Raw genomic sequence first — 21,665 nt, forward strand, 5'->3', positions numbered from 1 at the left:
ACCTAAGCGCCGGTGTGGACAGCGATCGCTACTGCTGCTCACTGGGGGTGGATTAACGAAGGTGATGGGAGAGCTCTCTCCTGTTGGCTTAGAGCGGCTACACTGGAGAGTTTAGGCACAGCTGCCTTGGTGCAGCTGCGCCGCTGCAAGCTCTCTAGTGTACCGTCACCTAAGAGAAACATATGTACGCTACGTGCTTTTCCTATTGACCTAATGATCAGCTTACTGCTGGGATGAGGGAGATATTTGTTTGTGTCGTGCCTACCACTGCAGCAGGAGACACTGACGATAATAGTTGCCTCGGACCAGGCTCCATTTTTCTAGGGCTCATGTTCAAAATGTATTTTTTTCGCTGATTCCAGCAGAGGGCGTGTGTGTGCTGGGGTGGGGTGGGGGGAAGATTCTCAAAAAGAAATACTGAATTTGCCAGCAAAGCTTTCACAAGCTAGCAGAGTTTTTCAGCGGTGTAGAAAGTAATCATTCTTGACACCCAAGAACTAGATTTGAAACCGGGAAATGGGCAATAGTCGTCGAGCATTGAAGCAGATTCCACCTGCCACGGCTCCCTGAACATGGGAAATATGCAGGAAAAGGAGGTTAACTATTGTGCAGGGGATGGAAATGAAATAAGAGTAACTTTATCCATTGAGAGCGTAACCTGATATATTGCTCTGGTAAGAGCCAGAGCTAGGAAATTAAACTTTCTTTGTTCCTTCTGGTTTTGTTTGGATCATTTTGTCCAGTCCTGCTACTGATTTACTGAGATTCTGTTGGAGAGTGTTAAGAATGAAACTTTCTTTATGTTCCCACATTAAAAAACAAAAACAACACACTTCACAAGAAAGCTGGTATCTGGGTATGTCAAATCTGTGAATGTGCTCCCAGAACTCGTAACTGCCAGTATCTGGAAGCCTGCTCTTGTTATGCATATTCAGAATCTATCCAAGCTTCCTGAGTCTGCAGCATTTAGCTGAAAGTCTCAAGAATGAGCTCTCTGATGTGAGATCTCTCCATAATTCCTGCTTCTAGTTAGGGATATATGACAGATTCCCAACCATGATCGATTTATACACAAAGCTAGTCATATTGCTGGATTCATCTTCATACAAATAAGATTTCAAAATGCAAACTGGGTCCAGATAGTTAGCAAAATGGCTGCTGCTATGTGGTGATAACCTTTTACATATGGACTGACTCCCCCATGCAGCCTCCAGCAACCATCACAGACCCTTTTTTCCTTTCCCAACCTTTGTGACTTTCTCTGCTGCCTACCATGACGCCTAAGATCTCTTCCCTAGGTAGCAGAGGGAGGGGACAAGTAGGACTGTCAGGGTTCAAGAAGGTCCATGGGAGGGAATTGTCTCCAGTGGGAACATGAAATAAAGGATGCTGAGGATCTGGAGAATTCCTGAGGGGTGCTGCAATGCATGAAAGGGAAAGAACAGGAGGGAAATTTTTTCAGGGATTTGGGAGGACAGTTGGAAGGAGCCTCAGGAGGGAGGAAGAAAGGAGTCAGGGAGCAGTATCCAGATCCATATATCTAGAATCTGGTGGATACTGATGGATAACCAAGTTCTGACCAATCTAGAAATAATGGGATTGTCTCACACACTCTTTTGTTCAGGCTGGAAATCCTGCCAGAAGGACAGTTGCAAGCACAGGGGTGGCATAGAAGAAGGTGTGAAGAGAGGAGTAGGAGAAGGATACAATAGAAACAGTGAGGAGGGAAGTCTGGGCAAAGTAAAAAGAGATTGTGAGATTGTTGCCACAGAAAAATGTGTGTAATTTTCCTGTAACATACTGTACAGAAAATAAAAATAGGAAGAAATTGCTCAGATTTTATTTCATAGTATAAAGCTATGTGTGGTCCAGATGACACCCCTTTTCTCCATGCCCATTACCTTATCGGGATGTCACTCATCCAGATTTTTCTGGGATTATTCTTATTTTGAATGGGCAACTAGGCATCCTGAAATCATGATCTGACAATTGCTTGAAAGAGGCTTGAAACATCTCTAGGTGCCAACAAAAAAGTAATCACGGAGCAATGCTACACTCTGCTGCTCCACTGCGATATGATGATATGTAGTTACAATACCATGTGATTATCACATGCAAATTTGTCTCGCAAGGTAATTAGCTAATGCTAAAAACCTCATGACATCCTAGAAAGGGCTAAAGAAATCACCCTGAAAAAGGACCACTTCTTTCTTTCAGTAACCCATATGAAGTTGATCACATGGATATTCTTTTCAAATCCAGGAAGCCACTTTTCTAATGTTTACAAATGGTGATGCTTTCTTTTGTTGTTGTTGATGATGATTTGAATTTATTGCTTTTGAAACCTTTCTGCCATGGAGTTAATGGCAGCAAAATATTTAGGGTCCCTCTTAACAAATAACTAAAATGGCTTGAGCCCCCCACCCAGAAACTTGGGAAAACTAAATAGGCTCTCCATGAGTGCCCTTAATGGCAGAATTTCCCTACTTGCAGGCACTCTGAGGCTGTGTATAAACAAGAAAATCTATTAGGGAAAAGAGAACACAGTCAAACTTGGGAAAAGACAGCAACAGAATAGATATGCCAGTATGGATATGCTCCTTTTCCATAATTTTGTCAGTAGTCCATCTAACTTCCTTTTCATCCATCAGTGAGAAGGTCTCTTGGCCACACCACCTCACCCATCCACCGAACCCCACTCAGCGTTTGGATTAATAAGTAGCAGTCTTATTACCGGAGCCGCCAGTGTCCATTTTCAAACGAAAACCAGACTCCTGCCAACCTTATGCTGAGACTGCCAAAAAAGGTGCCAATTAGTGCCAGTTCTGGTGGTGTTTTTATGTGAAGTGGATACCTGTCCACTGGGAACAAGACTAAATCCCCAAACTCATTCACACAGGCCACTGAACAGCCATCAGACCACAACATCTTTCAGTCAGTGTTGACCTGGGATGAAGCTGAACAAGTCAACTAGAGATTAAGGACTCTGTATGCCATTTGCCATTCCCCTGAGGCATCTCATCCCCTACAAATAGCAGTTTCATGATTTTCAAGGACCATAATGAAGCAAATTCCATTTGAAACATTCCTTTTTGTTAGACTGCACAGAGAATTATGACACACTCAAATTCACTGGTTTTTCTTGGTTTTGCATGTAAAGAGGTTACTGACCAAAATAAATAAATTGGAGTTATGGATTATTTTTCAAAACTGTCTTTTGAATGTGTAATCAACCATAAAATATTTAGCTGAACTTTCTTTTTAAATTAAGCTGCTAGTAGTTCTGAGCCTGCTGCTTTTTCTCCTGACTCTGCAAAACTCTCCTGTGCCAGCTGCCCGGGGCTTTCTGCCAAAATGAACACTCTGTCCTGAAACACTGTGTTGAGAAAGGCCATGGCTCAGGGCAATGCAGTAGCTCATTACTGGCTAAGCTGGCTGACCTTTAGCACAGCTACTAGGCGGAAAGAAAGGATTTTTTCCCAGTACCCCAACCCAAGTTTTTGCCAAGCTAACGTGAGGATGGACACTAGTGAGACTGGTCAGCAGGAAGTCAGGGCCTGTGACAATTTATTAACATCTTGGGCCAGATCCACAGCTGGTGTAAATCATAGTTCCACAGAAATCAACAAAGCTGGGGCAATTTACAGCAGCTCAGGATATGGACCCTAACCAGTACACTGATGATTTTTCACTTATTTAATGCTTCATTTAACATTAACAGAACATTGTTCTCTATTCAAGCTTGTGTCCTAAATTGTGTCCACATGGGCATATTAAAAATGTTACAGCAGAGCAGGCAGGAGTGAGGGTGTCTTGATGGAATACGTCCCTTTCTATTTTTGCAGAGGAGGCGGCACATCAAGGATATTATACTTTAACCAAGACACATTTACATTTTACCAAATTATATTTGTTGTTGTTTCTTAAGATATTAAAAATATGCTGTAATGTACTGTATGTGTACTGCACTTCCATGTAGCATTACAAATGACAGATTGTGCATAAGAAACAGCTGACCTCTATGAATGTCGGGTAAGAAAGGACCCTGGAGACTTTACTCGGGCAAAATCACCACTGGATTTTGGTTTGTTTTGCCACAGTAAGGACCCCAAGACAGGCCTAATTTATTTATCATATAAGCTTGTCATACAAGCAAGCATGTGCAGAAATGTTTGGTCTACCCTGCATTAGCTGAGAGGTAATATGATCCTATTCTGTTTTGTTATAGTGTATTGCACAATGCAAAATATTGACAAGCTAAAAAGCTCTAGCGGACGCCTGAGAGCTGTGCTGTATAGCACTTCCCGAACTGGTAGTGTCAAAGGCTTGCACAACATCAGAGAAAATAATGTTGGACTATAATATTATTTTAATGGTAACCATGCACTGTAAGCTTCATGGAATGTATTGTTTAATGTACAGCTTCTCCAGTTAGTCATGCGTGATTTGCTTCCTAAGATGAAATGTACAGGAAAAATGAATGAGTAGCCCGTTCTACTGAGAAATATTCTGTTCTGTAAATTTCGGATAGTGCAAAATGTTCTCAATAAACTATTTCACATGTTTGGGAGATTATAAAACATGACTCCACCTGAGCAATATCAATAGTATGAAATCTAAGGGTCTGTTTTTTCTCTCATTCACACTGCTATAAATCAGAGGTAACTGATGAAGACAGTGGAGTTACATCAGTGTAAGAGATATCAGGATCAGATCCTCACTATACAGTGATATAAAGAAACCAAGTTTATAATTGCTATTCATTTTAAACACTTTATTCTGCTATAACTTTTCAAACATGTTATTTGGCTCACTAAATGTTTGATGGTCTCAGTGTAGCATCTAGTGGAGAGAGGGTAAATCACAAAGCAAAACCCCTATGAGCACAAATAACACATAGGTGGGTGCCTTTATTATTATATATTATAGGGATGAGAACATGAAATGCTGCAGTGTGCAGAATATTCACTTCCCTAAATCTTTCAGCAAAAATTCAGAGGGTTACTCCGAAGTGGCTGCAGTTAGCTGTGTGCAATGAGGTGCTTGTAATCCTGGAAGAGTTGGATGATAAATCTGGCCAAGATCCAGCTCAAGCGTGGCTCCATGTCTGATGCACACAAATACATGGGAGGCCCTTCGTTTTAATTCTGATCTTTCTCTCGCAGCTTTCACAAGTGTTTCCATCTTGGCTTACAGTCAGCTTTGCTTTCCATCCCTTTTCTGCTGAATACTGTTTTCATTCTATCTGCAGAACCAGGGCTACTGACCTGCAAAGGGACAAATTCTGCCTGACTTCTACCCTGTACAAACCCTTTAATATCAGTGTTAATGCAGTGATGGGTGCATTGGAAATACCTAGACAGGATTTGGCTCAGTATGTGTTTGGCTAATGACTAATCCTGAGTTCCTTGCCCACCTAAACCTCCTACAGGAGTTAATGGAAGTTTTGGGTGTGCAATAAATGCATGAGTGGGCAATTACTGCACCCCTTGTGGCTTTAATCCAGAACTAAAATACTTATTTTTGAGTCCTATCAAGTCCCAGCAGGTCCTGAAAAAATGTAGTAATCAGTGCAGTTCCTTTAAAGCTACAAATTTCCATAAAGCCAGGGACAAATGTCAAAGTCCAAATTTAAAGTCACATTTTATAACATCTCTCTTCTTTTTTTTCTGAACAGCATTAATATTTATTGGACATAAATTAAAGGATAAAGTCTGTAGCAAAAATGAAAGAGGAATTTGATTCATTTTTAATAATTAAGAAACTAATGAAGTAGTTTAAAGTATACAGTGATTTTTTTGCAAAGATTATTTTCTCTAATCTTGATTGGGTGGTTTTAAATACATAATATCCCTGCCGTTTTTCACTGTCTGAACTGGAAAAGCAGAATCTTCGAATCCCATCGTGTCCATTAGACGAGACTGTGCCTTTAGGTACCATGCTCAGCAAGGATCATGCATACGATGCATCATTCCAGGAGTAGCACTGGAAAGTGCTGTGACTCAGTGACAGTCCTCTGAGGCACAATTCCCTCCCTTCTTCTCCCTTGTTGAAGGGGGATTTGTGTTTTGCAAATTACAGCGCTGCCCAGACTGGTTAACTGAATTGTCTGACTCATTGGTGGGGGCAGAGCCAAGAGGCTATTCATTCCTTATTCCTCCCTACTCACTCTGTGCCCACCTGCCCTGAGCAGTACAGCACATACTTACTTCTGTGCCCTGAGACCCGACATCCAAGTAACCAGGAGTGTAATGCAGGAATGTAAGGGCAGGGATTCTTACTTCCCTGAGTGTATACATAGTTCATCACAATCTAGCCCACTGTAACTTAGTTGTTTAAATGGTTTTCCTATCTAGTTGTCAGCTAGCAACTATCTGTGGGCTCCGGTTAATGATTCTGCAATATAAGCCAGCAGAAATAATGATAACCTTCCCTATATTTTAAGCACTTAGGAAATGGCAGCAAACATTACCATGTAACTACACTACATCAGTGTGATGAAAGTACAGTGGTGATACATGTACTTCACCTTTTCATTTTGCAAAACACAAGTGACTACAGTAGCAAAGCTCTAGTTGTTTGCCTGCTTATCTCGAGGGGAATTTGTTTATGCATGTTCTTAATTATCCCAAAGATAGTTTAGTGGTCTCATTATTGTCAATGCCAAGAATTCAAAAAACCAGGAACCAGGAGCCTAAAGATCATGAGATTGGTTTAAAGGCTATTGAGATTTAAAACAAATAAATGAATTGCATTTTTATTTGCCCTCTGGTTTTTGACCATTTAGAGATCACATTTTCAAGCTTTTCTCTGGAGCCATGAGGATTAGAAACTAACTTTAAGAAAATGAAAGCTGAGATTTTCATATAATAATCCCAGTTTAGAAACTGGGTCTTTAAAAATGATGAAATATCATGAGACTTGCAATAAAACAATGGGAATTGGAAACACTGCAGTCTGTTTATAAGAAGAAATGTGCCCACATCAGAAAAATACTCCACTAGAATTGACACTAATGGGCATCCTTGTTGCTGGCATCACAAGAGAGGTGAAGAATTGAATGACCTTGGAGAGTGAACTACCATTTGACCCTGGAAAGTGAACTACCCTATGACCTTGACAGGTGGTCCCTCCATGGTCATGCTGAAATACCAGTTGGCAGGGCAATGTGAGGGAACTCATATTGTATCTGTTCTGTGGAGAAAGAATGGACTCCAGTCTCCAGGGCTGTCTGTCACCTTTCATTGGCTTCTGTGTTTGGTGACTCCTTCCCATCTAAGGGAGAGGCCATTGTTGTTCCTGCAGTGGAGTCTCCTTTTAGTGTTTGACCCATAGCACAGCGGTCAAATAGACTGACACTTTTATTGGTTTCTGTGTCTCTGTGGTTCCTCTGCCTCTTGAGAGATGGTGGCCATTGCTGTTTCTGTATTGAGGCCCCAGCCCTTCAACAAAAGTTGCCTGGTACCTTTCACCAGTACTACATCTTGAGAATATATAATTGTAAACTAAAAACAAACTCCTCTTTTTGCAGCCTGTGGTTGTTAACATCATTTTCACTCAGCAATAAAATGCAGAGGTCTGAATATGCTGTAAATCGTGACACTTTAATTTCTTCTGAGTTGGTCTAATTCTTTAAAATATGGCTGTTCTAGGAAATTTGACAGGATGTAAAGTAAAAACTCTAAAAATGAAATAAGCCATGAAATGAGTATTCTATGACTTGAAAATTTAGAACAATTTGTACTGTTCCTGGAAAAACTTAACTGGTCAAAATCCCTCTGGCTGATATTAACTACCTTGTGGTGAAACCCAAATATAGGCGGTTCAGGAAGTAGTTCGCAAACATATTTTCTTTAGCTAAGTTGCTGCTGTGCAGGTTTTTGTCCTTTTCTCCATAAAGGTCAGTTTTGGCTGGATTTGGTACTGTACACTCAAGATAATTTAATACAAGGTAAAACCAAGCTACCAGTCACTAAACTAACAGGTTTTTGTTTCTCCCTATAGTTATTGTCTTACAAAAGTCAGTTTATTTCTGGGAGATACATAATAATGTAACAGATAAAAAAATCTATGAGCGGAGTTACATTTCTGAGTGTGTTTTGCTGGTGGGGGAAAAGAAAGCTTTCAGTTGGTGCTAGCTGTTGGCAAACAATGTAGACCACAAAACCTCAGCTGTGAAACTGCAGAACTGGTGGGAGGTGACATCTGGTCTTCTCATCTCTATGTTTCAAATGAATGAGTATTAGCTTCTGTGCAAACTTTCACAAAATGTCTGCAGAAGGGCCAAAGAAGCCACGAACTACAAATTTTTAAAATCCCAAACAACAATATGGGAGGGGAGCCACTTTTTTCCTGTCTCATCTTTTATTTTATACATTTTGTGTTTTGATCAGGCTTCTTAATTTTTGACTTGAAACCAAAGTGTAATAGGTAACTGCACAAATTTATATACATGAAGATCAACCACCATTCTGAATGGTTTCATTTCAGATTGGGGAAACAACAAAAGTAAAGTCTGCGTGAGAGAGCACAGTGTGTGGGCCTCATGTACACGAGCTGCAGCCACTTTGAGAACAACACGGCCACTGTCTCTGCTCACAAGTGGAGTTCTTATAAATGTAAAGGTACAGTACAAAGAACAAAGGGATCATAGAATATAGCTACCAGTGCATATACCATATAAACCTTACGAGAGTTATTGGTATATAATTATTAGCTTATAATGAGAACATTTAACACAACATCTACTTATTTTCCAAAAACAGCGAGGAGTCCTTGTGGCACCTTAGAGACTAACAAATTTATTTGGGCATAAGCTTTTGTGGGCTAAAATCCACTTCATCAGATGCATGGAGTGGAAAATACAGTAGGGAGGTATAAATACACCGCATATGAAAAGATAGGAGCTGTCTTGCCAAGTGGGTGGGTCAGTGCTAACGAGCCAATTCAATTAAGGTGGAAGTGGGCTATTCTCAACAGTTGACAAGAAGGGGTGGAAATCACTTTTGTAGTGCTAATGAGGCCAATGTAATCAAGGTGGCCCATTTCAAACAGTTAACAAGAAGGTGTGAGTATCAGCAGGGGGAAATTAGTTTTTGTACTGACCTATCCACTCCCAGTCTTTATTCAGACCTAATTTGATGGTGTCCAGTTTGCAAATTAATTCCAGTTCTGCCAGCAATACCCCTCTGCCATGTCCATTGGCCAAAACCGGACAGTCGCTACACAAAAGAATAAATGGACACAAATCTGACATCAAGAATTATAATATTCAAAAACCAGAAGGAGAACACTTCAATCTCCCTGGACACTCAATAATAGACTTAAAAGTGGCAATTCTACAACAAAAAAACTTCAGAAACAGACTCCAGCGAGAAACTGCAGAACTGGAATTAATTTGCAAATGGAACACCATCAAATTAGGCCTGAATAAAGACTGGGAGTGGATGGGTCTGTACAAAAATGAATTTCCCCCTGCTGATACTCACACCTTCTTGTCAACTGTTTGAAATGGGCCACCTTGATTACATTGGCCTCATTAGCGCGACAAAAGTGATTTCCGTCCCTTCTTGTCAACTGTTGAGAATAGCCCACTTCCACCTTAATTGAATTGGCTCATTAGCACTGACCCCCCATTTGGCAAGGCAGCTCCCATCTTTTCATATGCTCTGTATTAATACCTCCCTACTGTATTTTCCACTCCATGCATCTGATGAAGTGGGTTCTAGCCAATGAAAGCTTATGCCCAATAAATGTGTTAGTCTCTAAGGTGCCACAAGGACTCCTCATTGTTTTTGCTGATACAGACTAACACGGCTACCACTCTGAAACTTATTTTCCAAAGTGGCTAAATTCCAGGAATCAATCACCATTGATGTATAGAGTGTAAAAGGTTTTTTGGCTATATGCATTAAAAAACAAAAACAAAAAAACAACAACTAGGAATATGGAATCTTCATCTGTGGGCTATTAATTTCAGTATGCTCATTGGAATGTTTTAGTATCTGTGAGTGGCAATAGCAGCCTATCAAAAGCAGACTAAAACTAATGCCTTGAAAATTGGGCCTATCAGGACTGTTTTTTAATTAAACTCTTTCTTTCTCCCCTTCCCAAAATTCTACAAATTTTATGGCAAATAAACAGTAACCATCAGAAACCTCCAATGGTGATTCCTAGCAGGAGTACTAAATGCAGGAACTCGACAAGGGAAAGACTGAATGTCTTTCTAAAGGATGTACTATGGCCGAAACCAAAGTTATGGCCTTGATACACAAATTACTGGGTGAGGTTCTTTGGCCTGTTGTTTGCAGGTCAGACTAGATTATCACAATAGTCCCTTCTGGCCTTAAAATATATGAATCTATGAAAGCAGTTTAGCTAAAATAAGAACATTATCATTTTTGACCCAAAGCTCAAACTAAAGCTCTTTCTTTAAGGTTCAAAATATTTTAATTAACTTTTTATTGGGGTTTCTCATTTCCCCCCTCCCCCACGGGTTCTGGTTGTGATGGGAAGCAGAAAGGCTGAAATAGTGAGATAAGTTATCCTCACAGTTTTTCTGTAGCAGCCAGAAATATAAAGTAACAAATATCCCACAGGACAGCAATGTCTTCATGAGATTTCCAGCTACAATTTGCACATGAAAAAAGCTCAATGTTTGATTTATCGGATATTCAATAGGTATTTGTGCCTCAGTTTCCCCATAAAGAAAAGTGGGGACTATAATAATAGCTTACATTTGTAAAGCACATTAAGATCTTTGGTAAAAAATTCTATATGTATAGTATGACCATGTGTTACTATTGTATTGTAAGGAACAGGACACAGTGGGTAATGGATGGAGGTGGTTAGGATTTTTAAATTTTTATCACATTTTTGATCCATAGTAAGATCATAGAAGAATAAATGGAAAAGAACCATTAGATCATGAAGTCCATCCCCCTGCAGGGGTAGCATATGGTCCTGTTACAACAAAGCATTTACACGTGTGCTTAACCTTAAGCACATACTTAAGTCAATTTCTGTTTAGCACTAAAGCATGTGCTTGCATCCTATTGATTTCAATGAGATTTAAGCATATAGAATTATAGAAATGTAGGACTAGAAGAAGGGACCTTCACAGGTCATCTAGTCCAGTCCCCTGCATTGAGGCAGAACCTAATATTTTCCAGATTGTCCCTGACAGGTGTTTGTCTAACCTACTCTTACAAACCTCCAATGACTGAGGTTCCACAACTTCCCTAGGATATTTGTTGCAGTGCTTATCTAACGTTACAGTTAGCAAGTTTTTCCCAATGTCTAACCTTGCTGCAGTTTAAGCACTCTCCCTTGCTGCAATTTAAGCCCATTATTTCTTGTTCTGTCCTGAGTGGAGGAGAACAATTTATCAACCACCTCTTCATAACAATCTTTTACATACTTGAGGACTGTTATCATGTCCTCCGTCAGTCTTCTCTTCTCCAGACTAAACAAACCCAATTTTTTCAACATTTCCTCATAAAGTCACGTTTTTAGACTTTTAATCATTTTTGTTCCTCTTGTTTGGACCCTCTCTAATTTGTCCACATCTTTCCTGAAGTGTGGCCCCCAGATCTAGACAGAGTACTCCAGTTCAGGCCTTATCAATGCTGAGTAAAGTGGAAAAAATTACTTCTCGTGTCTTGCTTACAACACTCCTGCTAATACATCCCAGAATGATATTCACTTTGTTTGCAACAGTATTACACTGATGACTTGTATTTCATTTGTGCTCTACTATAACCCACAGATCCTTTTCTGCAGTACTCCTTCCTAGACCGTCATTTCCCATTTTGTATTTGTGCAATTGATTATTCCCTCCTAAGTGTAGTAGTTTGCATTTGTCCTTATTGAATTTAATCCTATTTATTTCAGACTATTTCTCCAATTTGTCGAGATTATTTTGAATTCTAATCCTGTCCTCCAAAGCGTTTACAACCCCTCCCAGGTTAGTATCATCCACAAACTTTAGAAGTGTGCTCTCCATGCCTTTATCCAAATCATTTGTGAAGATATTGAATAAAACCAAACCGAGGACAGATCCCTGTGGGACCCCACTTGATATGCCTTCCAGCTTGATTGTGAACCATTGATAACTACTTGCTGACTACAGTTTCCAGACCAGTTGTGCATCCACCTTACAGTAGGTTTGTCTATATTGCCCTCTTTTGTTTATGAGTAGTCATGTGAGACAGTATGAAAAGCCTTACTAAAGTTGAGGTGTATCACATCTACTGCTTCCTCCCTATACGCAAGGCTTGTTGTCATGTCAAAGAAGGATATTAGGTTGATTTGACATTTGATCTTGACAAATTCACATTGAGTGTTACTTATCACCTTATTACCTTTTAGGTGCTTACAAATTAATTATTTGCTCCATTATCTTTCTGGGTAAGCAATGCAGGAGCTTGCAAGATGTTTCAATGAGACATTTAAAATGTCATTCACAACTGTTTTTTTTCATTCACTAATTTACATGATAACTGCTTGCATGGCAGGCCTTGCATGAATAATATAGCTATTGACCCAAACACATCCAAATAAATCTATTAAGTCAAACAGGGTCTTTTGTATATTTCTAGATTTAGACAAAACCTGTGAGATTAGTGTGACAGATATGGCAATTTCCTGCAATATCTTTGGGAGATCTTACTGTATTAAGTTTATGTACCATTGTGGGCCAGGGATTGTATGTAATTCCATTGGAGAAGGTGACAGAAGCTCCTCTAGGAACTAAGAACATTGGGAGTAATTAGGCAAATTCACTAAGGTTGTAATACCTCCAGAGAGGTACCACTATCTGGAGATGCTCTGATATGCCAGTTCAAACTGTATCCTCCAGAGACCAGGACTTTTAGATAAATACCCTGAGTTTCAACTGACTCAGGGCCTTATTTCTGATCCAGCAAATGGATAGGACCTTCTGTCCCAGGGGGTGCCCCAATCCTTACTGAAGGGTTGCAAGGACTGACACCTTGCAGAGCCCCTCACTAGCATTGGGGTGACCTCTGATAAGCTTCTTAGCATGCATGTAAGTTCTTTTACTGTTTTTAATATATTTTCTTTGTAATGCTTTCACCTTAAAAATAAATGTGTTTCCTTATAAAGAGTTGTGTGGTAACCTGAGACTGCTGACGGTTACAGCTTTGCAAACCCTTCAAAGAGAAAGCATACCAGAAATGCTGGCCTGTTTAGGCAGTCTGGCTTGCTGGGGATATCACAGTATAGGGTATAGGCAGTGCAGGAAGGAGAGAGACACAGGTCTCCACCCAAGACAGATGACAGCTGAAGAGCCAGACACCTAGGGTGGGTGCCCTGGGTGAACCATGAAGTGGGAATACAGTGCAGTTGCCCTGACCTATGACAGTTAGGTTCTGGGAAATGGTTAAAGAGACATACATTTTCCAAGCAGTGCACTGAGATATACAGTTTCATGACTCTCAGTAACAGCAATGGAAACTGTGCAGCTAAATCCCCACTCACTGCTTTGAAAATTAAGCCCTTGAAGTAACTTTGGAGAAGGGGACTTTGCCCACCTAATGTGGGCAAGCAGCAACACAGGTTCTTGGTGAGGAATTAAAAATCCATGCTCCTGAAGCAGAGTTCAGCAACCTGGAGGCAATTTTCACGTAATACTACATGGATCACAATACTACACAAATCAGCATGTTTTGTTTCTGGTATCTATAATAATAAAAATAAATAAAGATATGAATATATATCTGCAACTTAATTTTTATAGTCTTTTATTAGTAAATGTCATTCTACTTGAAAAGATGAGCCTTATTGTAAATACTGAAGGAGTGTTGGTAAGAGACAAAGCCTGAAGCAAAAGATTTACTCACATTATATAGGAATATTACTCATAGCCTATAGGAGTGTTAACCAGACTTTTATGGTAATGATCCTTAACTAAACACGTAATCCTCTTTGGTTTGTATCTTCCTCACTTTGTGCAGCACAGATACTTACATTCAAACTGAGCCAGTGGTTTTTACTTCCAAACCACGGAGGCTCAAGAAAGACACTGATTTCCTAGCGCAATGCTGATAGCTTCCCTCAGCCTCCAAAAAATAAAAACAAAAAATCAACAATCACTGTGACAAATTCTGCCCACACTTAATCCCCTTTGAAGCTAAGCAAGCTGAATTTGTCCCACTAACTTTAAAATGGGGCTGATCAGAGGAATCCTCTGTACCCTTTCCCTTTGTTCTTATTTTGATTTACAGAGGCTCTAGTCATGATAAAGCTGACAGGACACAAACTCCCATGCACTCTGTGTACGTTGTTTTTAAACCTCTTATTATACACAGTTCTTCTTTGATTCTCTTTTATTTTGGAGTTTTCTGAATTAACACCTTAGCTCATCATCTATGGCTCCATCCTGCTCTCTTTTCCATGGCCTCATGCAGAGATGTCATCCTTGAAAACACTCATTTTATTTTAATCTAGTCCAGTAAAAAAAATCTCTTACAATTTCCTCTGGTTTCCACTCCCCTCCGCTTTCTTCTTCTTACTTATAGGACTAACATGCTTAGCACTTCTATACACCTTTTTTGACTCAGACTTAAGTGACCTACCTACCTGGAAAAAAAAACCACTTCTTTCTCCTTTATTTAATTATTAATGTTTCAGTTCAAAGTATTCTCAGATTTTAACAGAGTGATTCTCTTAGCTCTCCCAACACTTTTCTTTCCATTCACATAACATCTCTATGGCAATTACACTGATTCCCTACATGAGAGAGAATTGTTAGAAAAGTATTTAATGTATTTTTTTAAACTGACATTAAATGTAGTTTAGCAGCTGAAAATAAGGAAGAGGAGCTCACAACATATGACTAGTCAGCTTTCCATGAACCAGCAGATTGAGAACCTTGATGTAGTGGTTTATAGATCACTCCTGTATACTTCGTAATCATATAAGAATAATGACTGGATTGCTCTTCAGCATAAAAAGGGTTGCCATGATCATACTGAATAGTCTTTACAGCTGAATTTGCAGTTTTTAGACAAAGCAATAATATCCCTAAACTGTCGTTTTGGTCCAGCATCTCACATTAATACATAATTTAGCAAAGAAGCAGCTCAGCAAGTGACTACCCATAGCCCAAGACATACAATTTGGCACCTTCAGATCCTTACTGCTTATGATGACCTCCACATTTCATATCAGGCGAATGGGTATATCCGAAATATATTGCCATTTAACTGTTTTGTTTATGTTTAGATTGTAAGTTCTATGGTCAGAAGCTGAAGCCTTGCGTTTATTTGTAAAACACCTAGAACTCTGTTGGCAATATGGGCCTCAACCAAAGTAATGAACTCAGTGGGCATTTTTCTGTTTACTTCAGTGGGCTTTGGATCAAGCGCTATGTAAATAATAATTAATAATATTGTAACAGAGCTACACTAAGATATCTAATGTCTCTAGGTAACACAGCAGAGTCATTTTGCTTTGGGGTTAGCAAAAGTGTATCTTTTATAGTAGCTGTGATGGGGGTGGACTAGGCACAAAGGCCCCCTGCTTGAGGCATCAGAATTTTCATAGAATCATAGAATATCAGGGTTGGAAGGGACCTCAGGAGGTCATCTAGTCCAACCCCCTGCTCAAAGCAGGACCAATCCCCAACTAAATCATCCCAGCCAGAGCTTTGTCAAGCCTGACCTTAAAAACCTCAAAGGAAGGAGATTCCACCACTTCCCTACGTAACGCATTCCAGTGTTTCACCACCCTCGTAGTGAAAAAGTTTTTCCTAATATCCAACCTAAACCTCCCCCACTGCAACTTGAGACCATTACTCCTTGTTCTGTCATCAGCTACCACTGAGAACAGTCTAGATCCACCCTCTTTGGAACCCCCTTTCAGGTAGTTGAAAGCAGCTATTAAATCCCCCCTCATTCTTCTCTTCTGCAGGCTAAACAATCCCAGTTCCCTCAGCCTCTCCTCATAAGTCATGTGTTCCAGTCCCCTAATCATTTTTGTTGCCCTCCGCTGGACACTTTCCAATTTTTCCACATCCTTCTTGTAGTGTGGGGCCCAAAACTGGACACAGTACTCCAGATGAGGCCTCACCAATGTCGAATAGAGGGGAACGATCATGTCGCTCGATCTGCTGGCAATGCCCCTACATATACAGCCCAAAATGCCATTAGCCTTCTTGGCAACAAGAGCACACTGTTGACTCATATCCAGCTTCTCGTCCACTGTAACCCCTAGGTCCTTTTCTGCAGAACTGCTGCCTAACCATTCGGTCCTTAGTCTGTAGCGGTGCATGGGATTCTTCCGTCCTAAGTGCAGGACTCTGCACTTGTCCTTGTTGAACCTCATCAGATTTCTTTTGGCCCAATCCTCTAATTTGTCTAGGGCCCTCCGTATCCTATCCCTACCCTCCAGCGTATCTTCCACTCCTCCCAGTTTAGTGTCATCTGCAAACTTGCTGAGGGTGCAATCCACACCCCATCCTCCAGATCATTAATGAAGATATTGAACAAAACCAGCCTGAGGACCGACCCTTGGGGCACTCCACTTGATACCGGCTGCCAACTAGACATGGAGCCATTGATCACTACCTGTTGAGCCCGACAATCTAGCCAACTTTCTATCCACCTTATAGTCCATTCATCCAGCCCATACTTCTTTAACTTGCTGGCAAGAATACTGTGGGAGACCGTGTTTTGCCACACCCATCCAAGGAAAAGAGCACTGGAGAAGTCCTCCAAGTACCCTAGAGTGGTTGTGAGGAAGCCACCAATCAGAGGGGCTGCCAGAATGGCCAGTCAGGGGCCAGGAGGGCCCTATAAAGGAGCTACAGACCACAGAGGTAGTTAGTTGTTGCTTGGAGCTGGATGAGAGAGGATTGTGTGCCTGGCTAGAAGATGAGCAGGCTCAAAGAGTCTGCTGGTTGGGACCGGGACCGGGGACCGGGGGTGGGGGGGGGGGCAGTGAGAGGCTCCTGGCTGTCTGCTAGGACTGAGCCTAAAACAATTTGCTGGCAGGGACTGGGAGACCACTGAGGGAGTTCCTGGCTGGCTGCAGGGACTGAGTAAAGAGTGTGGACACACCCAACCAGAGGGGGTGCTTTTGAGAGGTGGGTGCTGACCTCATTACAGTAGTTTACTATTATTACTTTTGTGACAAAGTTGTATATGGTTATATCAGATGATTTGGGCATGAGTTCTTTATCACTTTGTTCAAAATAATAATTTATTATATTTGTAAGTATTGACATGCTTGGCATATTGAGACACAAAATAAAGATTGACATAGCAATTTAAAAGACCAGCTTTGAAGCTTGAATATTGTACATGTAACTGGACTAAAAAGCATTCTGTGCAATTTGAGTGTGAAGAAATTCATCATGATCTGGGAAAGAGGACACTATAGAAACCAGTTACAAACTGCAATTGAATATCCCTTTCTCAGTATACAGAGGATAATTAGTGCCCAGATTTTGAGGCTGAGAGTAGCTGCAAAAGTGCAGAATTCAGGAACTGGAAGTTTCTAAAGAACAGAATGTCTATAAAGGGAACTAAGGAAATGCTCAAAAGTTAGAAATTAGTACAGCATAGACTGTGTTGTGTCCTGATCTGGTTACAGGATTTTGAGCTAATCTTTTCCTGAAGCTTGTGCTAACCTTGGGTGGTGTTAGGCGCACAAGACATGGTTCATTGCAAGACTAAATAGCTTGATCTGAAACTTTGTAACCTTATCTGATTTGCGTATTTCAGTTATTAAAATTAAAGTTTAAAATACAGAATTACTAATAGATTTTTGTTTTTAGTAACAAAGTCCATTGATAAGTTACAGAACATGAACTTTGAAATCTCTGCTGACAAGGGCTATGAAGGTGCCTCTGGAGACTGTCCATTACCTCAATTGCCCTTTCTCATAGCCAAAACTTTAAAAAGTCAATCTCCAACCCCACAAACAATCCACCTTTGCTCCCAGAAGAACAGCACAGAGAGCAAGTGAATTCTCTTAACATGACTAACATGAAGGGGAAGGGAGTCCAGGAGAGCTGGCTGTATTTCAAGGAATCCCTGTTGAGGTTACAGGGACAAACCATCCCGATGAGTCGAAAGAATAGTAAATATGGCAGGCGACCAGCTTGGCTTAATGGTGAAATCCTAGCGGATCTTAAACATAAAAAAGAAGCTTACAAGAAGTGGAAGGTTGGACATATGACCAGGGAAGAGTATAAAAATATTGCTCGGGCATGTAGGAAAGATATCAGGAGGGCCAAATCGCACCTGGAGCTGCAGCTAGCAAGAGATGTCAAGAGTAACAAGAAGGGTTTCTTCAGGTATGTTGGCAACAAGAAGAAAGCCAAGGAAAGTGTGGGCCCCTTACTGAATGAGGGAGGCAACCTAGTGACAGAGGATGTGGAAAAAGCTAATGTACTCAATGCTTTTTTTGCCTCTGTTTTCACTAACAAGGTCAGCTCCCAGACTGCTGCGCTGGGCATCACAAAATGGGGAAGAGATGGCCAGCCCTCTGTAGAGATAGAGGTGGTTAGGGACTATTTAGAAAAGCTGGACGTGCACAAGTCCATGGGGCCGGACGAATTGCATCCGAGAGTGCTGAAGGAATTGGCGGCTGTGATTGCAGAGCCCTTGGCCATTATCTTTGAAAACTCGTGGCGAACGGGGGAAGTCCCGGATGACTGGAAAAAGGCTAATGTAGTGCCCATCTTTAAAAAAGGGAAGAAGGAGGATCCTGGGAACTACAGGCCAGTCAGCCTCACCTCAGTCCCTGGAAAAATCATGGAGCAGGTCCTCAAAGAATCAATCCTGAAGCACTTAGAGGAGAGGAAAGTGATCAGGAACAGTCAGCATGGATTCACCAAGGGAAGGTCATGCCTGACTAATCTAATCGCCTTTTATGATGAGATTACTGGTTCTGTGGATGAAGGGAAAGCAGTGGATGTATTGTTTCTTGACTTTAGCAAAGCTTTTGACACGGTCTCCCACAGCATTCTTGTCAGCAAGTTAAGGAAGTATGGGCTGGATGAATGCACTATAAGGTGGGTAGAAAGCTGGCTAGATTGTCGGGCTCAACGGGTAGTGATCAATGGCTCCATGTCTAGTTGGCAGCCGGTGTCAAGTGGAGTGCCCCAGGGGTCGGTCCTGGGGCCGGTTTTGTTCAATATCTTCATAAATGATCTGGAGGATGGTGTGGATTGCACTCTCAGCAAATTTGCGGATGATACTAAACTGGGAGGAGTGGTAGATACGCTGGAGGGGAGGGATAGGATACAGAAGGACCTAGACAAATTGGAGGATTGGGCCAAAAGAAATCTGATGAGGTTCAATAAGGATAAGTGCAGGGTCCTGCACTTAGGACGGAAGAACCCAATGCACCGCTACAGACTAGGGACCGAATGGCTAGGCAGCAGTTCTGCGGAAAAGGACCTAGGGGTGACAGTGGACGAGAAGATGGATATGAGTCAGCAGTGTGCCCTTGTTGCCAAGAAGGCCAATGGCATTTTGGGATGTATAAGTAGGGGCATAGCGAGCAGATCGAGGGACGTGATCGTTCCCCTCTATTCGACACTGGTGAGGCCTCATCTGGAGTACTGTGTCCAGTTTTGGGCCCCACACTACAAGAAGGATGTGGATAAATTGGAAAGAGTCCAGCGAAGGGCAACAAAAATGATTAGGGGTCTAGAGCACATGACTTATGAGGAGAGGCTGAGGGAGCTGGGATTGTTTAGTCTGCAGAAGAGAAGAATGAGGGGGGATTTGATAGCTGCTTTCAACTACCTGAAAGGGGGTTCCAAAGAGGATGGCTCTAGACTGTTCTCAATGGTAGCAGATGACAGAACGAGGAGTAATGGTCTCAAGTTGCAATGGGGGAGGTTTAGATTGGATATTAGGAAAAACTTTTTCACTAAGAGGGTGGTGAAACACTGGAATGCGTTACCTAGGGAGGTGGTAGAATCTCCTTCCTTAGAGGTTTTTAAGGTCAGGCTTGACAAAGCCCTGGCTGGGATGATTTAACTGGGACTTGGTCCTGCTTTGAGCAGGGGGTTGGACTAGATGACCTTCTGGGGTCCCTTCCAACCCTGATATTCTATGATTCTATGATTCTATGATTCTATGATTCTATGATTCTCCAGGCACTGAAATCCTCCCAGTTCCATGTGGGGCAGGTACCCCAGAGGGAGGTGGGTTTATGTAAAGGAAGGGTGCCAGTCCCTGATGTAGCTGTGAAGATACTATATGTAGAATCTTATATAATATACGAAGAGATAGCTGCTAATGCTTGGTAAAGAGCTAGTTGGGGAGGGTTACTTTTTGATTGGATGGTGGTGATGAATGTTAGGGAATTAGTTATGGTTCAACAAATTTTTAAAATTAAAAAACAAAAACCAAAACACTTAAAAAAATTATTTGAGATCATAGACTAACATTGCATACAACTCAATGTAACTGCATGACACTTACTCATATCCCACGTGCTTTTACCATTTTTGTTACATTCATATGTTCTGTTTTTGTTTAGGTGCCAATCCTGCAAACACTTCTACACATAGTTAATTTCATGCAGAAGTCCTTATTGAACTAAATGAGACTCCTCACATACTTAAAGTTAAGTGCGTATGTGCTTGCAGTATCAAGTTCTTAAACTTTTCCATTGTGGTGGGCCAGTCTGTCGTGGTCCGTCCCTCCTGCTGCCATTCTGGCATCGCATCCAACCCTCACTTTTGGGTGGTGAGCTTACCCTCTGAGATAGGGTGAGGAGTTTGGCTATTTGGGAGAGCCTTGTAGATGTGGATGCTGCTACTCCTCTGGATGGAGGAGAGCCAGTTGATGTGGTTCAGGCACCTGATAAGGATGCCCTAGGGAGGCTTCCGTTGGAACTTTACAGGGTATGTGCCAATGGGTGGAAGCCCTGAGGCTGACCCAGGACACTGGAAGGATTATATCTCCTGGCCTGCCTGGGAACACTGGGGAATCCCCCAGGAGCTGGAACCTGTTGCGAAGGAAAAGGTCAGGTCCTCCCTACTCTCCATGTTGCTGCTGCTGCAACTCTCACCAGGAAAAGTAGCATAAAGGAAAAAAGGAAGATGTTCTTAAATTGAAAACTCTTTGGGACAGAGAGGGTGTCTCTGGGGGGTTTTATGCAGTTCCTTGAATAACAGTGCAAAGAAAAGTTTGAAAAAAGGGCCACCGTGCACTTAAGGCTCAAACTGAAGGCAAATAAAAAGCACTCATATTTTAAACTTTCACTATTATGAAACTTGTGGGGATTGGTGGGGGCCTGCTTCATGAATTTTGAATTAAAACAGGAAAATGAAGTACAGACCACTCTCAAAAAGGAAAAGCAGGACTAGTGGCACCTTAGAGACTAACCAATTTATTTGAGTATAAGCTTTCATGAGCTTATGCTCAAATACATTGGTTAGTCTCTAAGGTGCCACTAGTCCTCCTTTTCTTTTTGCGAATACAGACTAACACGGCTGTTATTCTGATCCCTCTCAAAAGCATCTGCAAAATGTAGAACCGAAGTTCTATGTAAATGTATCTGCCAGTAGGTGTCACCCGGCTCCTGACACAGACACAACCCGCCCCTCTCCCCTTTGCAGGAAGCTCTCAACACGCTCCAGGGGAGCGTCAAAGCTCTGAAGCAAGAGGCGGGGGTCT

This window comes from Chelonia mydas, chromosome 11 (assembly GCF_015237465.2).
Source record: "Chelonia mydas isolate rCheMyd1 chromosome 11, rCheMyd1.pri.v2, whole genome shotgun sequence".
In the NCBI taxonomy this organism is placed as follows: Eukaryota; Metazoa; Chordata; order Testudines; family Cheloniidae; genus Chelonia; species Chelonia mydas.